Source organism: Hypanus sabinus, chromosome 16 (assembly GCF_030144855.1).
Source record: "Hypanus sabinus isolate sHypSab1 chromosome 16, sHypSab1.hap1, whole genome shotgun sequence".
NCBI lineage: Eukaryota > Metazoa > Chordata > Chondrichthyes > Myliobatiformes > Dasyatidae > Hypanus > Hypanus sabinus.
Window position 1 is genome coordinate 19316830 of NC_082721.1, and position 26369 is coordinate 19343198.

The following is a 26369-nucleotide window of genomic DNA, read 5'->3' on the forward strand; positions in this document are numbered from 1 at the left end:
TCCGGTGTTGTAGCCTCGTTCAGCCTGCGGTAGTCGCCGCATGGTTTCCAGACCCCTGTCGCTTTGGGCACCATGTGCAGGGGGGAGGCCCATGGGCTGTCGGACCGCCGTATGATCCCCAATTCCTCCATCCTCTTGAACTCCTCCTTCACCAGTCGGAGCTTGTCCAGGGGAAGCCGCCGAGCGCGGGCGTGGAGGGGTGCTTTGGGCATCATGTGCAGGGGGGAGGCCCATGGGCTGTCGGATCTCCGTATGATCCCCAATTCCTCCAACCTCTTGAACTCCTCCTTCACCAGTCGGAGCTTGTCCAGGGGAAGCCGCCGAGCGCGGGCGTGGAGGGGTGCTTTGGGCATCATGTGCAGGGGGGAGGCCCATGGGCTGTCGGATCTCCGTATGATCCCCAATTCCTCCATCCTCTTGAACTCCTCCTTCGCCAGTCGGAGCTTGTCTGGGGGAAGCCGCCGAGCGCGGGCGTGGAGGGGTGGTCCCTGGGTCGGGATGTGGTGCTGTACGCCGTGCCTGGGTATGGCTGCCATGAACTGCGGTGCCAGAACCGATGGGAAATCTGCCAGGACCTTGGTGAAGTCGTTCTCGGACAGCGTGATGGAGTCAAGGTGAGGGGCTGGCAACTGGGCTGCACCCAGGGAGGACGTCTGAAAGGTCTCGGCGTGGACCAGTCTCTTCCTGGGCAGGTCGACCAGTAGGCTGTGAGCCCGCAAGAAATCTGCACCCAGAAGCAGTTGGGCTATGGCGGCCAGTGTGAAGTCCCACGTGAACTGGCTGGAGCCGAACTGTAGCTGCACCGTACGGGTGCCGTAGGTCCTTACTGTGCTGCCGTTCACGGCCCTTGGGGGGACCCAGTGCCCTGTTGTGGGTGTCGTAACTCGTTGGAGGTAAGACGCTGATCTCAGCACCTGTGTCGACCAAAAAACGGCGTCCCGACCGCTTGTTCCACACATACAGGAGACTACCCTGATGGCCAGCCACCGTAGCCATCTGCCGAACGTGGAATTGGCCTTCTGCTTGCTGGAACCATAGGTGAGGTCGCAGCGTCCAGAAGCTTGGCAGCTTCAACAAAACTGCATGAACAGGTGCGGCGTCATTCATCTTCAGCCCAAATATCGTTTGGACTGTCGGGGTCACCATTTGTAGCAGTGTGCTACACGCAGCGCTAAAATAATGACATGGAGTCAGTAAACTGCAGTTAAAGAAGATTTTATTCGAACTTCGCGGCCTCGCTTTAAAGCCTCCCTGATCCCGCCCTCCCCGGGCGCGGATGCTGTAGGAGGCCCGTATTCACAGTCCTGCACGAGCTTTTCCCTTTGTTGGTGAATCAGACCTGGCGCCCTTTTGGGACTGGCCTTTATGCCGGCGCACTGGCTATTTGTGAGCCGGTTCGAGTGCGCTAGGAAGTGGGTCGCCACAGTCCCTCTATTGTTTGGCTGTGCCCTCTGGTCCTAAACTCCCAGTCTTCCACAGTGAAGACTGACACAAGCTACTATTAAGCTCTTCTGCCATTTCATTGTCCTCAATTACTACCTCTCCTGTGTCATTTTCCGGAGGTCCGATATCCTCTCATCTCTCTTTTACTCCTTATATATCTGAAAAAAATATTTTGCATCCTCTTTTATATTATTGGCTAGTTTACCTTCATGTTTCATCTTTGCTCTCTTTATGACTTTTTTAGTTGCCTTCTTGTGATTTTTGAAAGCTCTCCAAACCTCTACTTTCCCATTATTTTTTGTGATATTATATGCCCTCTCTTTTGTTTTTATGGTCTCTTTGACTTCCCTTGTCTGGCACGGTTACCTCATCATCCTTTTAGAAAACTTAGTCTCCTTTGGGATGCATTCTTCTTGCGCCTCCTGAATTGCTTCCAGAAACTCCAGCCATTGCTCTTCTGCTATTGTCCCGTCTTGTGTCCCCTTTCAATCAACTTTGGCATGCTCCTCTCTCATGCTTCCATTACTCCCTTTACTCCACCATAATTCTAATATACCTGACTTTAGTTTCTCCTTCTCAAACTGCAGGGTGAATTCTATAATATTATGATCACTGTCCCCTTAGGGTTTCTTTACCTTAAGCTTTCTAATCAAATCTGGGTCATGACATGATACCCATTTCAGTATCGTCATTCCCCTAGTGAGCTCAACTCAGCTGCTCTAAAACACTAACTCTAAGCATTTGACAGATTCCCTGTCTTGAGATCCAGCGCCAACTGGATTATCCCCATGTACCTGCATATTGAAATACCCCATCATTATTGTTCCATTGCCCTATTTACATGCTTTTTCTATCTCCCATTTTAATTTGTATCCCACACCCTGGTTAGTGTTCAGAGGTCTGTATATAACTCCCTTCAAGGTTTTCTTACCCTTGCAGTTTCTTAACTCTACCCACAAGGATTCTACATCTTCAGATCTTATGTCACCTCTTTCTAAGGATTTGATTTCAATTTTTACCAGCAGAGCTGCCGTATCCCCTCTAACTACCTGCCTGTCCTTTCGATACAATGTGTATCCTTGCATGTTACGCTCCCAACTATGATCGTCTTAGCCACAACTCAGAGATGTCCACAACATCATACCTGTTGATCTCTAACTGCTCTGAAAGATCATCTACCTTATTTTGTATACTGTGTGCATACACTGGCTCGAGTCCTGTGTTCCATGGGTGGAGTAAAGCACATGTTCCTGGCTCATCCAGAGGTGTGCTAACATGCTCATTGTCATGTTGTGACGACAGGGGCAAGGCAGCGAAATACTTCGAATCTTGGTGAGTCAGTTTAAGGTGATCTACAGAAATATGTTCAGGTTTACCCCTCTTACCTATGATAAACGTCTTTTCTCCCCTCTCCAAAATGAGGAATGGGCCATCGTAAGGAGGCCTAAGGGGATGTTGGTGTGCGTTATGGAGGACGAAAATGAGGTGGAATGTAGGTCTATAGGAACCCCAAAGTGCTGTAGGACATGACTGGAAGGTAGGAATTGAATTTACTGAGAAGGGTGGAATGCTGTTAAGAGACTGACCGGGTGGTCATGGCATCAGGAGTGGGATCAGCTGACACTCATAATCGCTGCTGGGATACAAACTCAGCCGCAGATGACTGCAGGTCCTCTTTTGGAGCAGTTCTGAATCCCAGCGGGACCAACAGGAGATGATTATGGCGACACTCATCGATCAGGGAAACCCACAGAGCAGCCTTTAAGGAGAGTTGAAACCGCTCACAGAGGCCATTGGATTGATCTCCGGCTGCCTGGTGATATGGTCCACCATGGAAAGAAGGTGAGTGAAACCATGGAGTGGGACAAGGGGGTAAGAGGACCAACAAGGTCCACATTGACATGGTCATACCATCACTCAGGGACCTCAAAAGTTGTCAATGGCACCTGAACATGACGGTTTATGTTGCCTGCTGTAACACTCCACACAAGCTGCAGTCCAACCACGCTCGTCCTTTCTGAGGTTGTGCCAAGCCAATTTTAATGCAACCAGCTTCTGTGAGGCTTTCTGGCCTGGTTACTCTAGCACTGTCGAAACTGCAAGGTGTTGTGTGTGTGTGTGTGTGGTTAACTCCTGCGAGGTTGAGTTGCTAGCTCAACCCTCAACCCAGGCACGGATGGAGAGCATGCAAGGGAGCCGGCCGGATTCAAACTCGGGACCTCTCACCCCGAAGTCCAGCACTGATGCTACTATGCCACCAGCTGGCTCCAAAGTGACTATACCACAAACACAGGCCTGGCATCATCTGTTTCACAGCTACGGGTGTCCTTCTGTTGTGGGTCTTGCTGATTGAGCTAATTGAGGAAGATAAAGGAGGAAGAATGAATGCATTGCCACCCGCCTGAGTGTAGACTATCAGCCTCTTTAGTTAGCTCCCTATAGTCCTTCGCAGGTGCATTAGTGAGGGCTATACAAACTTGATCAAACATTTGCTGCATGAAGATTTCTTTAAAAATATAACGAGGGAGGTGATTTCCCAGGAGGGACAGCATATGGTTCATTAGCTCTTAAGGCCCAGCATAGTTGAAACCAGGTATGGACAGCCCCAATAATCTGAAAGTCTATAAAAGGGGAGTTTTCAGTGACCGTTACTTATCATGTTCAGGTGGGTGTTCAAGCAAACTCACCACTCTCGCAGCTATGGAATTGCTGAACGACACTACCATGTTGTAGAATTTGGTATTGTCCATGGTGATTTCTCGTGAACTGGGCCACAGCTTGTACAAACCAAGCGATGGATAGAGAGATAAATACTTTAGTGATCCCTAAGGAAATTATAGTGTCACAGTAGCATTATATGTGCACAGATATAAATATTAGAAGAGAAGTAGAAAGAATAAAAAGTACGTTACCACAAACAGTCTAACAGGAATTGTCATCACTTCCCTGGCTATAGATTGACGCATTATAGAACCCAATGTCAAGAGTAAAGATGGCCATCATGTAGTAAATAAATGAATTTAAAAAGAATCTATCTAACCCTGACTTTCAAAGACTCTGCTTATCATTCTCTGGGGAAAAGCTCAAAGGCTCGTGCTCCTCTGCTAGAAAAGTTTACTTCATCCATATTTTAAAAGGTTAACCTCTTTTTTTTTTAAAAAAAAGAGTTTTATATTCTGGCACAAGAGAGATCCTGACCATCCAAGCCAGGCTCTTTCATTGCTGCTTCCATCAGGTAGAAGGTACAAGAGCCTCAGGACTTGTACCACCAGGTCCAGCAACAGTTATTACCCCACAACCATCAGGCTCTTGAACAAAAGAGGACAACTACACTCACTTACTCATCTATTGAGATGTTCCCACAACCAATAATCTCACCTTATCTTGTTATTTCATGTTCTTGTTATTTATTTATATTTGCATTTGCACAGTTTGCTGTCTTCTGCATCTAGTTGATCTTTCATAGATCCTGTTATAGTTACCATTCTATAGGTTTGCTGAGCCTGCCTGCAGGAAAACGAATCCCAGCATTGTTTGTGGTGACATAAATGTACTTTGATAACAGAACTAACTTTGAGGAACTGTCCTCTCCCCATCCACCCTATCAAGGTACCTTGGCAACTACTAGTGAACGCAGCAACACAGAAGGTCCTGGAGCAATTCAGCATTATCTACGGAGGGAAATTGGCAGCTGATGTTTTGGGTCAAGAGCCTTCTTCTGGACTGGAATACTCTCCCCTCTTTCCTTCCTTCCTTCTTTTCAATCCATTTCCTGGTTTGTGCAAAGTTAAAATGGGAGATCCAGAGGCTGTGGTCATTGATACTGTGTTCTCCCTAGAGGGCACCACTTTCATCTTCCTCTGGAATAAACTTCAGAAATCTGTGCTCTGGTGAGAATTTCAAGTATTTAAAAACAATTCATATGATAAAGCAGCCTGAAAAGTTTTACGCTTGGTTCCATGAAATATAAATGAGTTTTAAAATCTTCTAAGCCATGGCAATTTATACATCCCAAAATTTATAACTGGATTGTAATTCCCTGAGGTAAGTGTTTTAACATATAGAAAATGTTAAAATGAAGGCTTGAAGCACCAAGTTAGAAGATGGCTCATCTGCAGGTCCACACCCATCAAGGGCAGCACAGTGCAGCAGCTGTATAGATAGCACCTCACACCATCTGAGACCTGGTTCGATCCTGACCTCAGCTGTTGCCTGGCATTTGCAAATCCTTTCTATGACCTTGTGTTTCCACCCGGGTGCTCTGGTTTCTTCCCGCATCCCAAAGAAGTGTGGGTTGGCAGGTTATCTGGCCACTGTAGATTACCCAGACTGTAAATGGGAGAATCTGGGAAGAATTCTTGAAAATCGCTGCTGGTCCGAGTCGCTGCCATCAGAGGGGCTGCTGGGTCCTGAAGCTCTCGGAGAAGTTATTGAACTTCTGAGATTTATGCATTGGACTGTAGTTCACTAATTGTGGTTCATATTGGCCTCCTTCAGTATGATGTCTTTCTTTGTGTTTTCGCCGTTCTTTCTTGTTGCGGATTGGCAGGCTGGAGGTTTGGGTAATCTGTTAGTTTTTGTGCAAAGGAGGGTTTGGGGGTGTTTGGGTTTTGCGAGTTTTTGTTTCTTTTTCCTTTTGTACGGGAGGGGGATTGATGTCTTTCTTTCAAATACTTATATATAGTTTTCTGTCTTTTATGGCTAATTGGGGAAGAGACGAACTTCAGAGTTGTATTCTGCATACATACTTTGATAATCAAGTGAACCTTTGAGCCTTCTAAATGTGGGGAGAATAACAAGATAGGATTATATTGGTTAATTGGACTGGTGAATTATTGTCACATGTATAGGGAAATGCTTTTAACTTGCTTTCCATCTACACAGAATATACTTTACCTATTTATATTGAGGTAGTAAGGATCATGTGAATGGGTGCTCAATGGACTATGTGGGCCAAAGGACTTGTTTCTCTGCAGTAGGGTTATTCCAGTCAAGATGAAGGCCCTTGACCCAAAATGTCAACTGTTAATTTCCCACCATAGGTACAGTCTTACCCGCAGAAATCCTCCAGGACCTACACATAGTAGTCGATGCCAAGTAAGATACCTTACCTCAGCAGGGTGGATGGGCGGTTCCTCTTGTGCGACAATATAAACTTAGAGGCCAGTGTTTATAAAAGAAGAGATTGACTTTATCTGGGATCCGGAACTTGGGCTAAAGTTCAGCCTTCCACTTCAGGCACACACTGACTTTAGAACATCTACAATGTGCTAGTAGACTCATAGATGACACAGGCTTCATCAGATTACCCAGTTCTTGGGCTGGGAAATCCACCTGCTGAGCATGTGCCAGGTTAATTGGCTCCTGTCCAACAAGCCCATTGGAAACAATGTGAGGAAACAGCTGTCCGCAGAATGGTAAGTGGAACTTCATTTTCTTTTCAACTGATTTAATTTGGTTAATTGAGATGGATTTAATTGTTTTTAAGTGTGTGCAAGTTTTTTTGTTTCAATTATTTTAATGTTTTTCAATAACTTAAAGTTTTTTAATAGCTCTTCTATAGGCACAAGTTCAAATCCCACCATGTCAGCTTGGAAGTTTAAATTTAAGTAATTTGATAAATGTGGCCAAGAAACTACTGGATTGCTGTTGAAAACTCATCTGGTTCTCCAAGAGCCTTCAGGAAAGATAATATTGTGATGCTCTGGGGGGACATAGTCGAAAGCTCGCCCTTGTATTTCTAATGACCAGCACTGTTTATGGTTCTTGTGATAAAATGCTTTCATGGAATTACAGTGGGAAGTTTCATTTCATTTATTGTTACATTTTGGCTTGGGTTGTACAGTTATTTGCTTGTGTATTTGTGGTTCACCCTAACTATAACCGGGGTGTGTGATGTTCACCTCCCCCATCGGTATGAAACTGAGTTGTTCTCTCGCCGGGTCATGGTAACTGGTTTGTTTTGTGTTTACCACAGTAAAAATCGTTGTTGAGTTAAAGAGCTTCCTGGTCTGTTATTATGGACCAAATGCTCGCCACAATATGCTGCTCCTACCTGATTTAATTAAAATGCAAACCTAAACCAAATAGCTGTTGAATCTCAAAGGCAACACGAGTGATCTGCAAACGCTGGAAATAAATAAAAAACACAAAATGCTTAATTCTCCACCTTCCCCCTAGCCCATTTCCCTTCAGCCTATCACTTCCCAGCTCTCTACTTTATCCCTCCCCCCACTTCTTATCCCCCCCTCGACCATCCCATGTTACTTCACTCCTGATGAAGGGTTTCAGCCTGAAATGTCGTTATTACCTCCTCCCATAGATGCTGTCTGGCCTGCTGAGTTCTGCCAGCATTTTGTGTTTTTTAGCTGTTGAATCTCTTCAATTCTGGTTCAATCAGGGGTGTGCAGTAAGTACTTATTGGTGGGTGATAGCCACATCCTGTGAATGGATCTTAAATAGCATTCCTAATTTTAAGCATAGTAATAAATTAAAAACAACATATAGCAATTGTGCTCCTGAGGTTCCCACTGTCGCAGAAACCAATTTGCTTCATTCCACATGATATCCGGGAGCACTGGACACAGCAAAGATGACAGCAATCCCTCAAAGTTCAAGGTAAATTTATTATCAAAATATGTATACCACATACAACTTTGAGATTTATTTTCTTGTTGGCACCTACAGGAAAATGAAGAATTACAATAGAATCCATGAAAAACTACACACAACAAAGACCTTCAGATATTCAATGTACAGAAGAGGACAAATCATGTAAATAATAAAAAACACAATTAATCCGTAGAAGATGAGCTGCAGAGCCGCGGAAAGTGAATCCACAGGCTGTGGGGTCAGTTCAGAGCTGTGGTGATTGAAGCCAGTCCAACAGCCCAGTGAGGCAACAACTGTTCCTGAACCTGGTGGCATGGGACCCAAGAATCTTCACCTCTTGCCTAATAGTAGTAGAGTGAAGAGAGGGAGACAGGACAAATGCATTCAAATGCAGAGGTGAAGACCTGTGCATGATAACCAGCCAAATTGCTACTGTGCATCATTAGGATCTACCCAGCAATGTGGAATCTTGTCCAGGTATCTCCCGTTCACAAGATCCAAGCCAAATTGAATCCAGTTCAGTCAGTCATCTGTCAATCATTAACAAAGCACTGGAAGCCCATCATCAACAGTACTCAACAATAGCTCACTCTCAATGTCCAGTTTGCATTTTGCCAAAACATCTCAGCTCCAGATATCATCATGGCCTTGGCCCAGACAGGGACTAAAGAGCTGAAACTCTGAGGTGAAGTGCCTTTGACATTGTGGCAGCTTTTAGCTAAGTGTGACATTTGGGTATTTAGTGAAGCTGAAGTCAAAGGGCATCAAAGGGAAAGCACTCCATGAGGTAAAGTCATACCCTGCATGAAGATGGTTGTGCTTGTCCAGGTTCACTTATCCCAGCCCAAGACATCGCAATGTTTGAGGCCCAGCCATTTCAATTCCTTTATCAATTACCTTCCTTCTGTCATAGAATGATTGCACAGTGTTGAATTCTATCTACAATTCCTCTCTGAATGGAGCAAGCCATACCTGCAGGCAGCTAGCACAAACAAACAAACTATCAGGTAATGGCTAATAAAAGTCACATGGCATTTGTACCAAGGGAATGCAAGGTAATAACCACCACCGAAAGGAGAACACTAAATCAATAGCCCTTGTTATTCAATGGCATTACTATCACTGAGTTGTTAAAAGTTTCTTCCCCCTGGAAGTTAGTCTAATCAACCATTCTAGTTACCCCCTCCCCACCCTCCTATTATCCATTACCCCAGCCACTGTATTGTACAGTAAATACTTTAAGCCACATTTTTTAATGCTATTTACATTGTAAATACATGCTGGTATTTAAGTATTTATGCACATTTTATTCCATATCCATACTTCAACCTCTAACTTTGTTTTTTATATCATTTTTATTTTTTATAATTGTTGAGTGTTGTTTTTCATTGCATCTCACATTGAAACAGCACGGCAAATTCCTAACACATGTAAATATACACGGTAATTAAGTTAATCCTAGATCCTTGATCCTTGATCAAAATCCTGGGCTTTACCATTGATCAGAAACTCAACTAGATCAGATAAATATCATAAGTACAGCAGGCCAGAGACTCAGTATCCTGTGTAAATGACTTGCCTATCTACAAGCTACACATCAGGAATGTGATAGCGTATGCTTCACTTGCCTGGGTAAGTGCAATAACCCTCAAGAAGCTTGATACTGCAGGACAAATTATTGAAGCCTCCACCACTGATGCACAGTGGTCACAGTACGCCCTGCAATAAAATGCACAGATACTTGCCTAAACCACTCTGACAAAGCCACAGCTTCTACAACCAAAAATAATACATGCAGTAAATGTATGAGAAGACCACCACTTGTGGATGCTCTTCCAAGTTGCATGCTGCCCTGAGGTGGAAATGTATCTATTGTAGGCCCTTGATTGTTGCTGTTCCAAAGTGTGGAACTTCCTACCCCAGATCTCTATGGCAGTGCTTGATCATTGCTGTTCTAATGATCTGTTAGATTGGTGTTATATTTGAATGCACGCAGTGTACAGCATAAGATAGATGAACTTGTAGCAGTTACAGATTGGCACGTATGATGTTGTGGGCTTTGCTGAATCATGACTGAAAGAGGATTATAACTGGGAGCTTAACGTGCAAGGATACACACTGTGTCCAAAAGACAGGCAGGTAGGCAGAGGGATGGGGAGGCTCTGTTGATAAAAAAAATGAAATCAAATCATTAGAAAGAGGTGGCATAGGGTCAGAAGGTGTTGAATCGTTATGGATAGAACTAAGAAACGGCAGGGGTAAAAAGATGCTGATGGGAGTTATGTACAGACCTCTGAACAGTGGCAAAGATGTGGTCTACAAATTACAACGGGAGGTAGAAAATGCATGTCAAAAGGGCAATGTTACAATAGTCATGGGGGACTTCAGTATCCAGGTAGATTGGGAAAATTAGGTTGGTGTTGGATCCCAAGGGGGGCTCTTTTCAGAGTGCCTATGAGATAGCTTTAGAGCAGCTTATAGTTGAGCCAAGTAGGGGATCAGCTATTCTGGATTAGGTTTTGTGCAATGAACCAGAATTGATTAGAGATCTTAAGGTTAAAAGACCCATAGGGGCAGTGGTCATAATATAATAGAATTCACCCTGCAATTTGAGGTGGAAAAGCTGAAGTCAGGTGGAGTAAAGGGAATTTCAAAGACATGAGAGAGAAGCTGGGCAAAATTAATTGGAAGGGAACACAAGCAGGGGCGACAACAGAGCAGCAATGTCTAGAATTTCAACTCAGAAGGCGCAGCATAGATAAATCACAAAGAAGAGGAAGTAAGTTTAAGATGGTGCTACTAAAGTTGCATGACAGCCTACTAGTAGTTCAGAAGGCAAGACATACAACTAAATATGTTACTAATAACACCTTTTCTGAAGTAAATTGTGGTCAGATATCACCACAAACAATGAAGAAGCAAGAGGAGGTGAAGCTGATTCAAAGGGTGAGCCATGCTAATGTATCAAAAAGCTAAAACACAACGTGTCCATGACAGAGTCGCAGACAGGGTTGCTATCACTGTCACTGTTGGAGTGAACGATTTGGAGATGAGTCGATGCGGAAGAGTTTCGATATCCGCCCACCTAAACCTAGGTGCAAGGTTGGATCGTTTCCAAGCACCAAGCCGATTTGGTGAGATCAAGAATGGGTTTGGACTGTGCAGCCCAATTGTGTCACTGCGCTGAGGTCTGGGTCCTGGAATGAAGTACTACCCGGTGCTTGGACAATTTAAATGCCAGTCCAGATAAACTGGAAAGCCTGAGTATTGGGACGGGAGGTGAGGGTTGGGCTGATTTCACTTGCTCACCCATGATGTTCATTCCTCTCTCCACGGCGCTGAGGCTGTGAACTGCTCCAGTGGTTGTCGCCTCTACAAGTTTCACGGTGATTTTGCCCTGCTAATATGATGAAGTGAGATTGAGGTTTGGGCCTACTCTGGCCTGCTCTAGGCAGATTTACATCTGTTCCATATTCTTTCCCTTTCTTGAATATTGACTTAACTGTACTCCAAGGGATACTCAGTGACTTGGAAATCTTCTTGTATCCATCTCCTTAATTGTGCTTTTCAACAACCTTTTCATGGACTTCTTTTGAGTGTTCTTTTGGCTTCGTGGTGTAGTTCTTGCCAGGATACTGATTCAGCCACAGTTGGACCTTCCAGATACCTTCCAGTATTTTCACTATAGTCAATTGAAATACCTTGACTGCACACGGTGATCTCCATTTAACTAATTATGTGACTTCTAAAACCAATTGGCTGCACCAGTGATGATTTTGCATGACATATTAAAGGGGGTAAATGCCTATGCAATCAATTATTTTGTGTTTTATATTTGTAATAAACTTATATCACTTTGTAGAGATCTGCTTCCAATTCAAAATGAAAGAATCCTTTAAGTTGATCAGTAGCAAAGGAAGCCAAGTAAATTCCACTGTGATTCAATGCTGTAAGACAATAAAACATGAAAATTTCCAAGGGGACGGTGAATACTTTTTACAGGCACTGTATAAAATGTAAAAGAGAGATGAGAGTAGGTATCAGATTGTGAGAAAATGATGCTGGATACATAGTAATGGGGACAAAGGAATGGTGGACAAACGTAATAAGTATTTTGCATCAGTCTTCACTGTGGAAGACACAAGCAGTGTGCCAGACGTTCAAAAGTGTCAGGAGGCAGAAGTGAATGAAGTTGCCATTATTAGGGAAAAGGTGCTTGGTAAATTGAAAGATCTGAAGGTAGATAAGTCACTCGGACCAGATGGTCTACACCCTAGTGTTCCAAAAGAGGTGGCTGAATAAATTGTGGAGGGATTAATGATGATCCTTCAAGAACCAATGGATTCTGGCATGGTTCCAGAAGAATGGAAAATTACAAATGTCATCCCAGAAGGGAGTAAGACAGAAGAAAGGAAATTATAGCCAATTAGTCTGACCTCAGTGGTTGGGAAGATCTTGGAGTTGATTATTAAGGATGAGGTCCCAGGGTACTTGGAGGCACATGATAAAATAGGCTGAAGTCAGCATGGCTTTCTTAAGGGAAAATCTTACCTGACAATTTTTTTGGAATTCGTTGAAGAACTAACAAGCAGGATAGACAAAGAAGAATTGGTGGATGTCGTATACCTGGATTTTCAAAAGGATTTTCAGAAGGCTGCCAGACATGATGTTGATTAGCAGGTTAAGAGCCCATGGTATTACAGGAAAGATACTAGCATGGATAGAGCAGTGGCTGATTGACAGGAGGCAGAGGGTGGGATTAAAGGGAACGTTTTTCTGTTAGCTGCTGGTGACTAGCGGTGTTCCACAGGAATCTGTGTCAGGACCGCTTCTTTTTATATTATATGTCAATAACTTGGATGATGGAATTGATGGCTTTGTGGCTAAGTTTATGGACAATACAAAGACAGGTGGAGGGGCAGGAAGTGTTGTACAAGCAGAGATGCTACAGGACATAGACAGATTAGGAGAACAGGCAAAAAGTGGCAGATCGAATACAGTGTCAGAAGTGTATGCTGCCACAGTTTGGTAGAAGAAATAGAAGAATATTTTTTAAATGGAGAGAAAATTCAAAAATCTGAGGTGCAAAGGGATTTTGGAGTGCTCGTGCAGGATTCCCTAAAGGCTAGTTTGAAGGTTGAGCTGGTGATGAGGAAAGCAAATGCAACGTTAGCATTCATTTCGAGATGACTAGAATATAAAAACAAGAATGTAATGTTGAAGCGGAGTATTTTTACAAGTTTGGAAGAAGCATGGAACACCAGCCAGGGACCAAACTGGAATAGGAATTGACTTATTATTATTAAATGTATCAAGATACAGCGAAAAGCATTTGTTTGCCTGACAGATTCTATACATGTACAGACATGTGAAAGAGTCTTTGGTACATATATACAGCGAGGGTGTCCAAGACTCTTGCAAAGTACTGTATTTGTCAATGTGGAGCAGAGTGCAAGTTTGTAAATCTGGCGGGAGCAAAGGATGTTGAGAATGGTAGTGATGGAGTGCCACAGGAGGGGTGTGGGGCAGGAGCGGGTGAAGGGGTGCCAGGAGTGAGGGTGGGTGGCGTGGTTACAGACACACCCAGCCCTGTGACACCAGGGAAAGTCATTTTTGAATCCAAACAATTAGTTTATTAATCGGCAGAATGTCTCTCTGATGACTCTCACTCCCTCCCCTCTCCCTGCCCCTTTTCCCAACCAGGATTCCTCTCTCCCTGCCCCTTTTGCCCCCTGCCCACTCTCATTCCACAATAAAATACTCGTATCAGAATCCGGTTTATCTTCACTCGCATATGTCATGAAATTGTGTTTCCTTGCAGCAGCAGTGCAGTGCAATACATATAATTACTACAATACCGTGCAAAAGTCTTCGGCACCCTAGCTATATATATAGATGTGCTGAAGTTTTAGCCCAGTACATAAAAAAGACATCTTACTTCATACAATGAGGTAATATAAAAGAAAACAGAATGCAGAATTTACTGTTAAAGTTACAGAGAACGTCCAGCGCGGGTAAACAAAATAAAGTGCCAGGGAGATCAAAATTTCACCTTCTGGCATGTGAAAGTTCTGATCAGGAGCCTGATAACAGTGGCATAGAAGCTGTCCTTGAAATTGGTGGTATGTGCCCTCAAGCTTTTTTTATCTTCTGCCTGACAGGAAAGGGAGAAGGAAGAATGACCAGGATGGGAGGGGTCCTTCATTACATTGGCTGCTTTCCGGAGGCTGTGGGAAGTGTAGACAGAGCAGTAGAAGGGAGTTTGGTTTCAGCTAGTGGGGAATCACCATGGTGGATGAGATTTTTATTAAACCAGTATGATGTTTCTCAAGAATCATGTAAATTGCATGAAGCTTGTGAGAACAACCAAATTAGTCAGAGGAAATTAAAGCCAGCAAAGTTTGTCTGAGATTGGATTTTCACCACCCTTGTTCTTGGCAACTATAAAAGAGGAAGAGTTCTTGACTATAGCTGTTGCCTCTCTATTATTTTAGTTTCTACGTGTCTAATGGTTTGGCCTCAGTGGTTTATCTTTCAATACATCGGCAAAACAGAAAACATTAGTTGTGAAATTCCAGACTGGTCCTTTTGATCGACAGAAAACCGGGATAGTATTTCAAATCACTGAACTTAAGATTTAAGTTCATTGACCTTGTTTCTCTGGCACAGGAGCTACATAACGCCGACTGTTTTTATTATTCTTGGTCTTTATTCCAGATTTTCTTCTCATGACTTTAATGAACCAGTGTCAGGTTCTACATCCAGGGGTGGCACAGTAACGTAGTGGTTAGCACAACACTTCACAGTACAGGCAGCCCCGGGTTCAGTTCCTGCTTCTTCCTGTAAGGAGGCTGTATGTTCTCCCTGTGACCGCGTGGGTTTCCTCTGTTTCCTCTCACAGTTGAAAGAAGTACCAGTTGGCCGGTTAATGTGTAAATTGTCCCGTGATTAGGCTTGGCGGCGTGGCTCCAAGGTCAGGAATGGCCTATTCTGCACCGTATCTCAATTAATAAGTGGTTTTGGTGGTTGGATGAGGCCCTAAAAAGACCTACAGATGTCATGAATATTGCAAATGATGGACTCTTGACCTTCCAATCTATCTCCTAAGATATTGAACTTATTGTCTACTTGCACTGCATTTTTTCTGTAGCTGGTACACTTTATTCTGCATTTCTATTGTCTAACCTTGTGCTGCCTTAATGCACAGTGGAATGTAATTGATCTGTATAAGCAATATGCAGATCAGGCTTTCCTCTGTATCTCACTACATGTGACAATAAGGTGGTACGTCAACAAGCTGCCCTCCATCATTAAAGACTCTCACCATCCAGGGCATGCCCTCTTCTTGTTACTACCATCAGGGAGGAGGTACAGACTCGTACTCAGAACACTTCTTCACCTCTGCCTTTTTCTGAGCAATTCATGGACCGATGAACACTACCTCATTATTCATCTTTTGCACTGTTTATATATTTTGTAGCTTACAGCAATTTCTTGCACGGCACTGCTGCTACAAAACAACACATTTCATGACCTATGCCAGTGATTATAAACCCTGATTCTGATTCTGAATTCCAAAAATCTCAAGCACTCTTAAGTTTTAGTAATTTTGGTTTCTAAATAATTGATAAAAATGAAACCAAGATAAACACAAAACAGTTGGATTCATTTAAATTATTGAATTAAATCAACTGCTGTTGATTATAGCTTACTCTGGAGTAGAGTGAAGCTGGAGGTGTGCGGTACTCATAGAGTCTGCATCGTTAGAAGTGGGATGGTTTCACCGGAGAACGGAGAGCAAGATTTGGTTTGAGTAAACTCCTTGTGGGAGAGATGGTTCTATTTCATATGAACAATGATCCAAAACACTTTTCAGGCAATGATTTTTTTTTTGTAGTGAGGCTACTGAAGTAATGGAGGAAATAGAATGGTTTGACTTTCCAAAATGTTTCATTTCACACTTACAGGTATATCTACTGGAATCCATTTGCCACTCCTTGGTCAATTTGCCTAACTGATAAATAACACCCCCCCCCCCCACTCCCTGTAATCTACAATAACCTTCCTCAATATCAACAACATTTTCTCGTCTTGTGTCATCTGCAAACTTGCTAATCAAACCTTGTGGATTCATTCATACAAATAATGAATAACAATGGTTCCAACACTGACTCCTGAGATATACTACTGGTTCCTCGTCCCCAGTATGAGAAGCAATCTTCAAACATTACTCTGTGTTTCTGATCTCCAAGCCAATTTTGAACCCACTTTACCAGATCTTCCTCGATCTCCCTGGGACATAACATTCTAGACCACCTGCCATATGGCACCTTGTTGAAAGCCTTTATGAAGTCTAAATAGACAACATCTACTACCATACCCTCATCCGTCCTTTTGGTTATCCCTTCAAAAAACCCTAAATGATTTATCAATTAGGATTTTCCACACACAAAGCCATACTGACTTCTCCTACTCAGACTTTGCCTATCTCAATGTTAATTAACCTATGATTTGATAATGTTAGTTTTTCAGGATATTGGGGATTGAGCCTTGGGACATTTTATATCTAACTCAGAAGGAGATACTGGGCTTGGATATGGCCCAACTGCTGAGTGAGAGACACTGAAGCAGGTCGATGGTTCACAAACTTTAATGAGAGCAGTGTTAAAGAGAAAACAAAACAATTAATGCTTGGCCAAATAGGGCCGTTAACTAAAACACTCAAATGGAAAACGAAGCCTACACTGCGGCTGAATAGAAAATCTAAACATTAAACGAATACTGCTAGTCTTCAGAGTCAGTTGACTCGAAAGTCCGATTTTCTCAGGGAAGGCCGAAAGCAAACAGTCAGTGAAATGTTGCTGTGCCCTGTCCAAGTCTCAACAAGCACTACGATGACAAGTATGGAGTTAAATACTATTATGATTAAATAATAATCAGCTGACACGTGCAAATTCACAAGCACAATTGCCGTATCTACTGCACTGCCCAATCTGTGGTTGTGACAGAAGGTGAACAGAGCCTCAGTTTTTATGACTCCTCTAAACGAATGGCACCTCTGATACTTCTCCCTTCTCCTCCTCTCTCTGCTTTCCACAGTGATCGCTCCCTCCACGATTCCCTTGTCCATTTGTCCCTCCTCACAAATCTCCCTCCTGGCACTGAACCCTGCAAGTGGCCAAAGTGTTACACCCACCCTTCACCTCCGTTCAGGACCCCAAACAGTCTAACCAGGTGAGCAACAGTTCAAATGTGAATCTGCTGGGTTTTTCTATTGTGTCCCAATGCAGCCTCCTCAACATTGGTGAGACCTGCCATAAATAAGGGGACCATTTTGTCGTGAACCTCCACTCCACCTGCCAAAGGTGGAAAGTCTTGCTGGCTAAACATTTTAATTCTGATTCCCATTCTCATTCTAACATGCCAGTCCGTGGCCTCCTCATGCCTCGGTGAGGCCATCCTCAGGGTGGAGGAGCAACATCTATGCAGCCTTCAAACTAATGGCACGAATATCGATTTCTCCTTCCGGTAAAATAAAACTCCGTCCCTCCTCCCCTCTTCTATTCCCCACTCTAGCCTCTTATCTCTTCTCACCTTGCAATCACCTTCCTCTCAGTCCCCTCCTACTTCCCTCTCTCCTACGGTCCACTCTCCAATCAGATTCCTTCCTCTCCAGCCTAGTACGTTTCTCATCCATCTATCTTTACCTATCACCTTCTAGCTATCCTCCTTCCCCTTCTCCCCTACCTTTTTATTCTGTTACCTCCCCCCTTCCTTTCCAGTCCTGAAGAAGGGTCGCAGCCCATAACGTTGATAGGCTGTTTGTAGATGCTGCCTGACCTGCTGAGCTCCTCCTGTAATCTGCGTGTGTTACCTCTAGTCCTGTGCCACGTAGTTTCAATGCTGTATGCAGGATCAGCTAGTTGGTTGTGCTGAAGTTTATTCAGGATTGTTCGTTGTCATTCCTCAGTAAAGATGAATAAAATGATTGTTACTCCAGATTCATTGCAGAACAAACACAATGTGGATAAAGAGCACAATAAAAAAAACGATAAATATAAAAGTAACCTTATCAAACACATGTTATATACGTAGACTGTATGTACATAAAGTGATGCTAGCTGATGTGTATGCGATGGTTCGGGTTAATTGTTGAGGTGTTGATCAGCCCGACAGTTTGGGGGAAGTAACTGCTTTTGAGTCTAGTGAATGCTGCGTAGCCTCTTCCTTGCCAGGGAGCGGGACTCAATTTTCTGACAGAGACTGAATACTCTCTGAGGGATGTGCAGCCTGAATCAGGATGCCATCTATTTGTTTTTTGATTTCTTCAACTCTGTCAGTGCTTACTCTACTGACAGTGCTGGACAGTGTTGGGATTCAGCCACCGCACAAGAATAGCAATACAGTACTCTGTACTTCAGCCATTGAATACACATGGGGATTCTTAAAGACCCTTTTAACTGCAAAGTATTGACAATTTGCTTCTTCCTCCTGCAAATGATTGATTGCAGCTCTTTGCTCAAGCACACGCTTCCCTTGTGTGATTTGAACCTTAACTACAGCAGTGGAGAAAGTGCTCACAGTGAAATTACTTGGCCACTGAGTGGCAGCACCATACAGGACTTCTCCTTCTCTGTGATGTGCATTTCCAGATGCATTTAAAATACCTGCAGTCCTAATCTTAAAATCTTCTGCTCTCCTTCTCAGCATTCCTGCCCCAGCCCAGCTGCCACACCCATCAGACTGGAAGTGCTGTTAAGTTTACTTCCTCCTGATTATTAGAGTGATAGAGCCTTACCCCAGTGTGGCAGGGTAGAGAAACGTTTCTACCAAAGGAGATGTAAGGGGCTGCTTCCCTCTGCTAGCCTGCAGGTCACCCTTGGGCCTTGGGGAAGGTGTAGCACCTGTTTAGCCGCCCCCCCCCCCCACCCACTGAGCAGGGTCGCGTGAAGCCATGGGGGCAGCTGGTGCCAGGCAGACCATTGACACTTGGCAAACTATTTCTGAAGAGGATTGATAATGGCTGGAATCACCCGTCTTGTGGGACACCTACCCTGAAGAAGTTTAAATCTTGTCCTGGACAGAGGTTCGGTGAGATTTTTCCTCACTGCTCCCCCTCTGTGATCTCTGCTTCCCTCCAACTCTTCGACCATGTACTCACCCAGACCCATTACTACAGCCACATACCCTGGGAACTTGTCCCTTTATCTTCTCTATACACCTGGCTTCACCTATCACCTTCCAGCTATCCTCCTTCCTCTCTCCCCATCTTTTTATTCTGGTGTCCTCCCCCTCCCATTCCCTTAACACATTACGTCGCGGCCCAACCTTATCCCTGAGTACTAGTGCAGTCCTCTCATTGATCAGTAGTGCAACACCTCCTCCACTCTTTGGAACCACCCTGGCATTTCTGAAAAAACGAAACCGGGGAATACTGAGCTGCTATTCTTGCTCTTCCTTCAGCCACATTATCATGATTGCTGCAGCATCATAATCAGAAATGCTACCCATGCCCTCTGGTCATCCATCTTACCTCCAAGGCCTCATGCATTAAAGTAAATACAGATAGGGCTACCATCCCTCCTATGCTCCCTCTCCTGTTTCTGCCTCCTGTACCCTCTAGATATGCCTGCTCCCATCACTACTCTCTCTCCTCCACTATACTTATACTGTCATTTTGGGTCTTACATGCCTGCTTGTCTGGTTCAATCCATCCCAATTAACAATTTAGCTCCAGTTTAGCTTCAACCTATCCTTCCTGTACAGGTCACCCCTGCCCCAGAAGAAATTCCAATTATCCAAATATACCAAACCCTGTCCCTTTCTTCGGCTTCTTAGCCTTGCAGTCAGTCGTTCTAATTTTCTGTTTCGAACTTAATACGTTGTGGCTTAAGGAGTAATCCTGAGATTACTGTCAAGAAGTCCAGATTTTCATCCTTCTCCCTGACTAGCAAAATTCCCTCATCTCTCATCTTAACATAAACAAGACCAAGACTTCCCTTTTCAGAGTGTGCTGTACCTGCTCAGTGACATCGTTGACTCTGGTACCTGGGAAGCAATGCACCATCCTGGAGTCACACTGGTGGGTCACAGAAACACCTGCCCTAAACCCTGACTATCAAACTCTTATAAAAACTGCTGCTTTAGTCTTTGACATTTCCTGTTCTACAACAGAGTTTGATGAGATGCCATTCATATACCTTCTGCACTTTTCCCATGAGAGCCTCTCCTCTGCAATAATGTTCCAAGTGGCATGCTATACCCACCAGAGAGAAAGATGGCCAATCCTGTGTTACCTTCTGTGATGACATTGACTGCACCTGTTCTAGTCTAAACCTAAGTTTTCTCCTTCATAAGTGTTTATTAGTACTTTCACTATTCTAACCTATCAACTTACTGTAGATCTCCGTGACTAATTTACTTATCTACCTTAGTTTCTTTTCTGAAGGGGTTCAGTTGTCAATAATTATTATTTTAAGTAGTGGGTCCCTCTCATGACCAAGGAGGAGATACAGTACTGTGCAGAAGTCTAAGGCACATATATATAGCTAGGGTGCTTGAGACTTTTACACAGTACTGTAGTAATTTTATGCATTGCATTACATTGCTGACATAAAAGGAAACAATTTTCATAACATATGTGCATGACGATAAACCTGATTCTGTTATGGGTCTCTTTTGTGGACTAAGAGAAGATTCACAAGAATGATTCCAGGAATGAAAGGGTTACTGTATAAGCAACATCTGGCAGCTCTTGGGCTGTATTCTCTGGAGTTCAGGAGAATGAATGGGAATCTCATAGAAACATTCCAAATGTTAAAAGGCCTGAACAGATTAGATACGGCAAAGTTATTTCCCATGGTAGGGGATTCTAGGACAAGAGGGCATGACTTCAGGATTGAAGGATGTCCTTTTAGAACGGGGATGCAGAGAAATTACTTTAGTCAGTGAGTGGTAAGTCTGTGGAATTTGTTGCCACAAGTGGCTGTGGAGGCCAAGTCATTGGGTGTATTTAAGGCAGAGATAGATAGGTTCTTGATTAGCTAGGGCATCAAAGGGTATGGGGAGAAGGCAGGGGAGTGGGGATGACTGGAAGAATTGGATCAGCCTATTCTTGAATGGTGGAGCAGACTTGATGAGCCGAATGGCCTACTTCTGCTCCTTTATCTTATGGCCTAAAAGTGGGAAGGGGGCAGGGAGAGGGGAATCATGGCTGGGAAAAGAGGAAGGGTGCAAGAAACACCGAAGAGGCATTCTGTAATGATAAATAAACCAATTGATTAGAATCAAATTACCTTGCCTGGTGTCTCAGAGCTGGTTGTATCTTCACCAGTGCCACCCCCTGCCCCTGGCATTCCTTCTCTGCCACCTCCCACAGGGATCCACCTTCACCATTCACAACATTTTTTGTTTATGCTGGTTAGTAAACTCACTCTTCACTCCATGTTGACAAATACATTACCATGCAAAAATTCTGAGGCTCCCTAGCTATATGTACATGTGTGTGCCTAATACTGTTGCAAACTGTATCTGCAACTAATTAATCAGATTCATCATAGTAATTTTACTTTCAATGGAGCATGTTTTATTTTGAGCAGTATATTCAAAGAAAGTTTATAACTTTACAAAGGGCTTCCAAAGCTCAAGTACAGTCTTTACGAACAAGAAAAATTATCACTGAGTTGCAGATGTATAAGCCGTCTGTCAGAAAAGAAGGCTCTAAGAAGAGACCCTTCTTGCACCAGGGCTGAGGACTGGATTTTGTGTCTTCTTTGTAACTGCTCAAAATTCAAATTTGCATAACTGATTTTATATTTGTCTTTACTCGTGATCTACTCATGACCTCATCTTTATATTGCTTTGCAGTAGTTGTTGGGTTTTGTGGAATTGTTAGTGTTTACCAGGTTAAGAGTATCATAGTCTTAATTCAATTGACATGAATAATACTTCTGACCTTGCCAAATGGATGGCAAAGGATACCAGTGAAACGTTTAGACTACTAAGTTAGCCATAAGCATAGAACCTACAGTGGAATAGTACAACACAGTATGGACCCTCGGTTCATGTTGTAGTCCACAATTAATCTAACAGTTCCCTCCTACACAGCTCAGAACCATCTATTTTCTTTCATCCATTTTCCTATCTCAAACCCTTTTAAATGTCCCTAATGTACCTGCCTCTGCCATTACCCACACCGCTCTCTGTATAAAATACCTGCCTGTGATATCTCCCCTGAACTTTCCTCCACTAACCTTAAAAGGATGTCCTCTAGTATTAGTCATTGCTGCCCTTGGAAAAGGGTGCTGGCTGTCCACTTGAACCTTAGCAACTTGAACTTTAGATAGTGGTGTCTGACAGGCTGAGGATTGTGATAAGCATTCTAAGCTTGGACTGTGAATACCCATCAGACTGCCTGACCCTCTGGCTGTCACCTGTCTACCTGTCTGAGCTTCAGGTGTAGCCAACTCCATGAACCTCCTATCTATGATACTCTGTGCCTCCTGTATGTCCCTCGATATGTCCAATTGCTGCTCCACCCGATCAATGCGGTCTAAAAGGAGATGCAACTGCATACATTACCTGCAATTGTCATGGACACTTGACCTCATCTCCCACATTTGACAGGCAGAGCTTGCCACTCTGTTAACTGCCATTTTTTATCTCTGAACTAAATACCAGGCTAAAATATAGAAGAGCTAACCTTGACTTACAGTTCTCAGTTACTGATCAGCCCCTGTCAAAACTTCACTTGTCAAAGCCTCTGCACTTCTCAGGCTCAGCACTTGGGCCTGAGAAAGCAGCTGTCCTCGAAATGGCCTGTCCAAAGTAGCTGCTCTGCTTGAGCTTCATTCTTTAAAAAACCACCTATTTCCCTCGTACATGTGAGGCCAGTTTCAAATTTCAGCCTCCTTACCTTGTTTCCACAGGTAGCATTAATTCCTATCTATCATGCAGCTCCTGCAATCACCAGTGTCATAGTAACCAAACAATAAAAGCAAGGATACCCAGCACATCACTAAGCAAAACTCTGCAGCAGCAACCTGCACTTGTTCACACGGGTGTGGAAGGCGTCTCTGTGTGATGATCTCTCGCTCGTTGCTCCTGAGAGAAGACCCCTGCTTTTGAATTCTCTCTCTCTCTCTCTCCCCCTCTCCCTCTCCCTCTCCCTCTCGCTCTCCCTCTCCCTCTCCCTCTCCCTCTCTGTCCGTCCCTCCCTCGAAGCTGTCAGAGGATAGCACTGATGTTATGGGTCTGCGACTTATGGAAAGGACTGTAGTTCTTTCAGTTTTATGTTTTATATTCTGTGTTTTTTCCCATTCTGCCTTGTTGTTTGCGTGATTTATTTGTTTTTTGTGTGGGGGTGTATGGGGTTTGTGGTTTGATGTTCTTGTTGATGTTTGTGTGATTTATATTTTTGGAAATTGGGGAGTTGATGTTTTTCTATAAACGGCTTTTATGACTTTCTCTGTTTTGTGGCTGTCTGTATCTTAGAATTCTATACTGCATGCATACTTTGAATCTTTGGATAAATGCACCTTGGACTTTGAACCTTGAACTTACTTTTAGGAAAGTCAATGTGCCTTGACAGATTATCTCTTGTGCTCTGACAAGGCCTCCAGCCACAACAGCTCCCAAAGAAAGCTTCTGCAATGACCTGTGGCAAAATCGAGAATAGTCTGGGATTGGCTGCCTTCATACTGTCATATACAAAGGAGGGAAAATGGAAATAGAAAACTGCTGTTGTCTCCTAGAATGACACTTTAAAAATGTTCACATTGATGTTTTATTCACGGGACAGCCTCAAAATATATAATGGTATTGGTATTGGCTTATTATTGTCACATGCACCAAGATGAAAAGAAAATAATTGTCTTGCATACATGTTGTACAGATCAGATCATGACACGATGCATTGAGGTAGAACAGGGCAAAACAATAGCAATGCAAAATAAAATGAAAAAGTTACAGAGAAAGTGCAGTGCTGGTAAACAATAACGTGAATGATTATATTGAGGTACATTGTGAGGTCAAGATTCAATATGGAATTGCCTCCAAACCCACAATATGTTTTGGAGTAGGTAGAGGCTTAAAGACTCCTGGAAGTTATCTAAATGCAAAAGTTCCCAGACTAACATTCTAGAATGATAATGAATCAGAATCAGAATCAGGTTTATTATCACCAGCACGTGATGTGACATTCGTTAACTTAGCATAGTGTTTTGCTGGGAGTATTACCTTTTGCCTCCCTAACGCCATTACAATAGTTAAAGAGATTATGAAATATGTACCATATTCAATCCATCGCATTTGCTAAAGGGTAATTTTCAGCATGGCTGCCTCAAGCAGTAACCTAAATTCCAAATGGAGACCTCAATTTAAGGTGATCTTCTGAAATACAATATCTCTGAGAAAAAAATGAAAATTAAAAGAGAACTGCAGCTGCTAGAAGGCTGAAATAAAAACAGAAAATACTGAAAACACACAGTAGTTCAGGCAGCATCTGTGGAAGGAGAAAATGTTTTATGTTGAAGACTCTTAATCAGAATTCAGAGAGAGAAAGGAACAGTGAGCTAAGGTTGGGTAAGACAGACAGACAGACAGACATACTTTATTGATCCTGAGGGAAATTGGGTTTCGTTACAGTTGCACCAACCAAGAATAGTGTAGAAATATAGCAATATAAAACCATAAATAATTAAATAATAATAGGTAAATTATGTCAAGTGGAAATAAGTCCAGGACCAGCCTATTGGCTCAGAGTGTCTGACACTCCGAGGGAGGAGTTGTAAAGTTTGATGGCCACAGGTAGGAATGACTTCCTATGACGCTCAGTGTTGCATCTCGGTGGAATGAGTCTCTGGATAAATGTACTCCTGTGCCTAACCAGTACATTATGGAGTGGATGGGAGACAAAGGGAATTCAATGGATTCCAATTAATTGGGCCATCGGTGAATGAAGGCAACCACTTATTTGGGGCAAATTTTATAGAACAAAATTAAATCAAGATAATAGCTGGGATTCCCTTCCTTTATTTGGGATATTATGCTGCTTAATTGGGACAGGTGACTTTTGCCAAATATTGTCTAACTGCATCAGTCATGTGCATGTTGCATGGCTGTTTAACTCTATACCATGCTTGGAATGAACAGTTTTTAAATAGAGTCACTTCTGTGTTTGTGTTCAAAGAGCATTTTTAGCACTGTTAGTTGGTGAGTAAGAAAGACGAAGGATTTAGAACTATTTTACTCACTGTAGTTTCAGGCATTCGGGCTTGGAGAAGCCAGAAGAAGCCAGGAGTGAAAACGAAATGATTTCACTACTTCAACAAATTAGGAACTACAAAAAATATGAAGTTATTGAATACAATCATTTTGAATGTTTCAATTAAAATGAAGATCTGGAGGATGCAATCATCAAAAGCACTGTTTGAAGGCAGTCTGCCATTTAAGTGAACAGATTTTGTTCACAGTCAAAAAAATATAATGCAGATGAATTCCTCCATTGATAAGTATTGGGAACTAATACGTAATTTTATAGTACTGCAGTTGTAATTGTTGGGCTCTAATTTGTTCTGCATTTCATTTAAATATGTAATTTATTACTCAGTTTGTATTTTTATACCTTTCCAGCTATTTCCATGAAACTTTGGTTAATTGGTGCAGCTGCTCAATTGAGCTAAAATGTACTGGTCCCAGTGTGTCCCAAGTAATCAGAATCCACTGTATATCTATAGGCTGAGGTCAGGGTCACTGTGGGGATAGGTTATCGACAGATTAATGGAGATAGTTAGAGAAAACAGGAATCACGAAAAATTAAAAACTGTGAGATGAGGACAATTAGTGTGAAGGAACTCAAAGGAATGTAAGAACTGCAAAATGAAGAGCTGAGGGATATGCCTAGAAGGTCAAGTTGCACTAATGGAAAGACAAAATATTAGCCAAAATTACTGATGGATGAGCAACATCAGAAATGGCCAATTTCCTGACAGTGCATAATTAACCGAGTCAAAAGCTGGGAGGTTTCAGGTTTAAGTCCTGTTCCCAGAAGCAAGAGCACAACATCCTAGGCTGAAGCCCAGCACAGTACTGGCATATTATACTGAAATGAATGTTTAACAAAATTTTCACCAATATTTTGTCTCTTCAACAGACATTTCCAAACAAGGTTTGTCATGATCATATTATGGTTATCGGAGTTTGTTGCTGTCAAATAGGCTGCTGTGTTACTTGCCACGTTTCAAATGCACTCTATTGCCTTGAATGAATTTTGAAATATGTTGAAAGATATAGGAGCAAAATTTATCCTCTCTTGA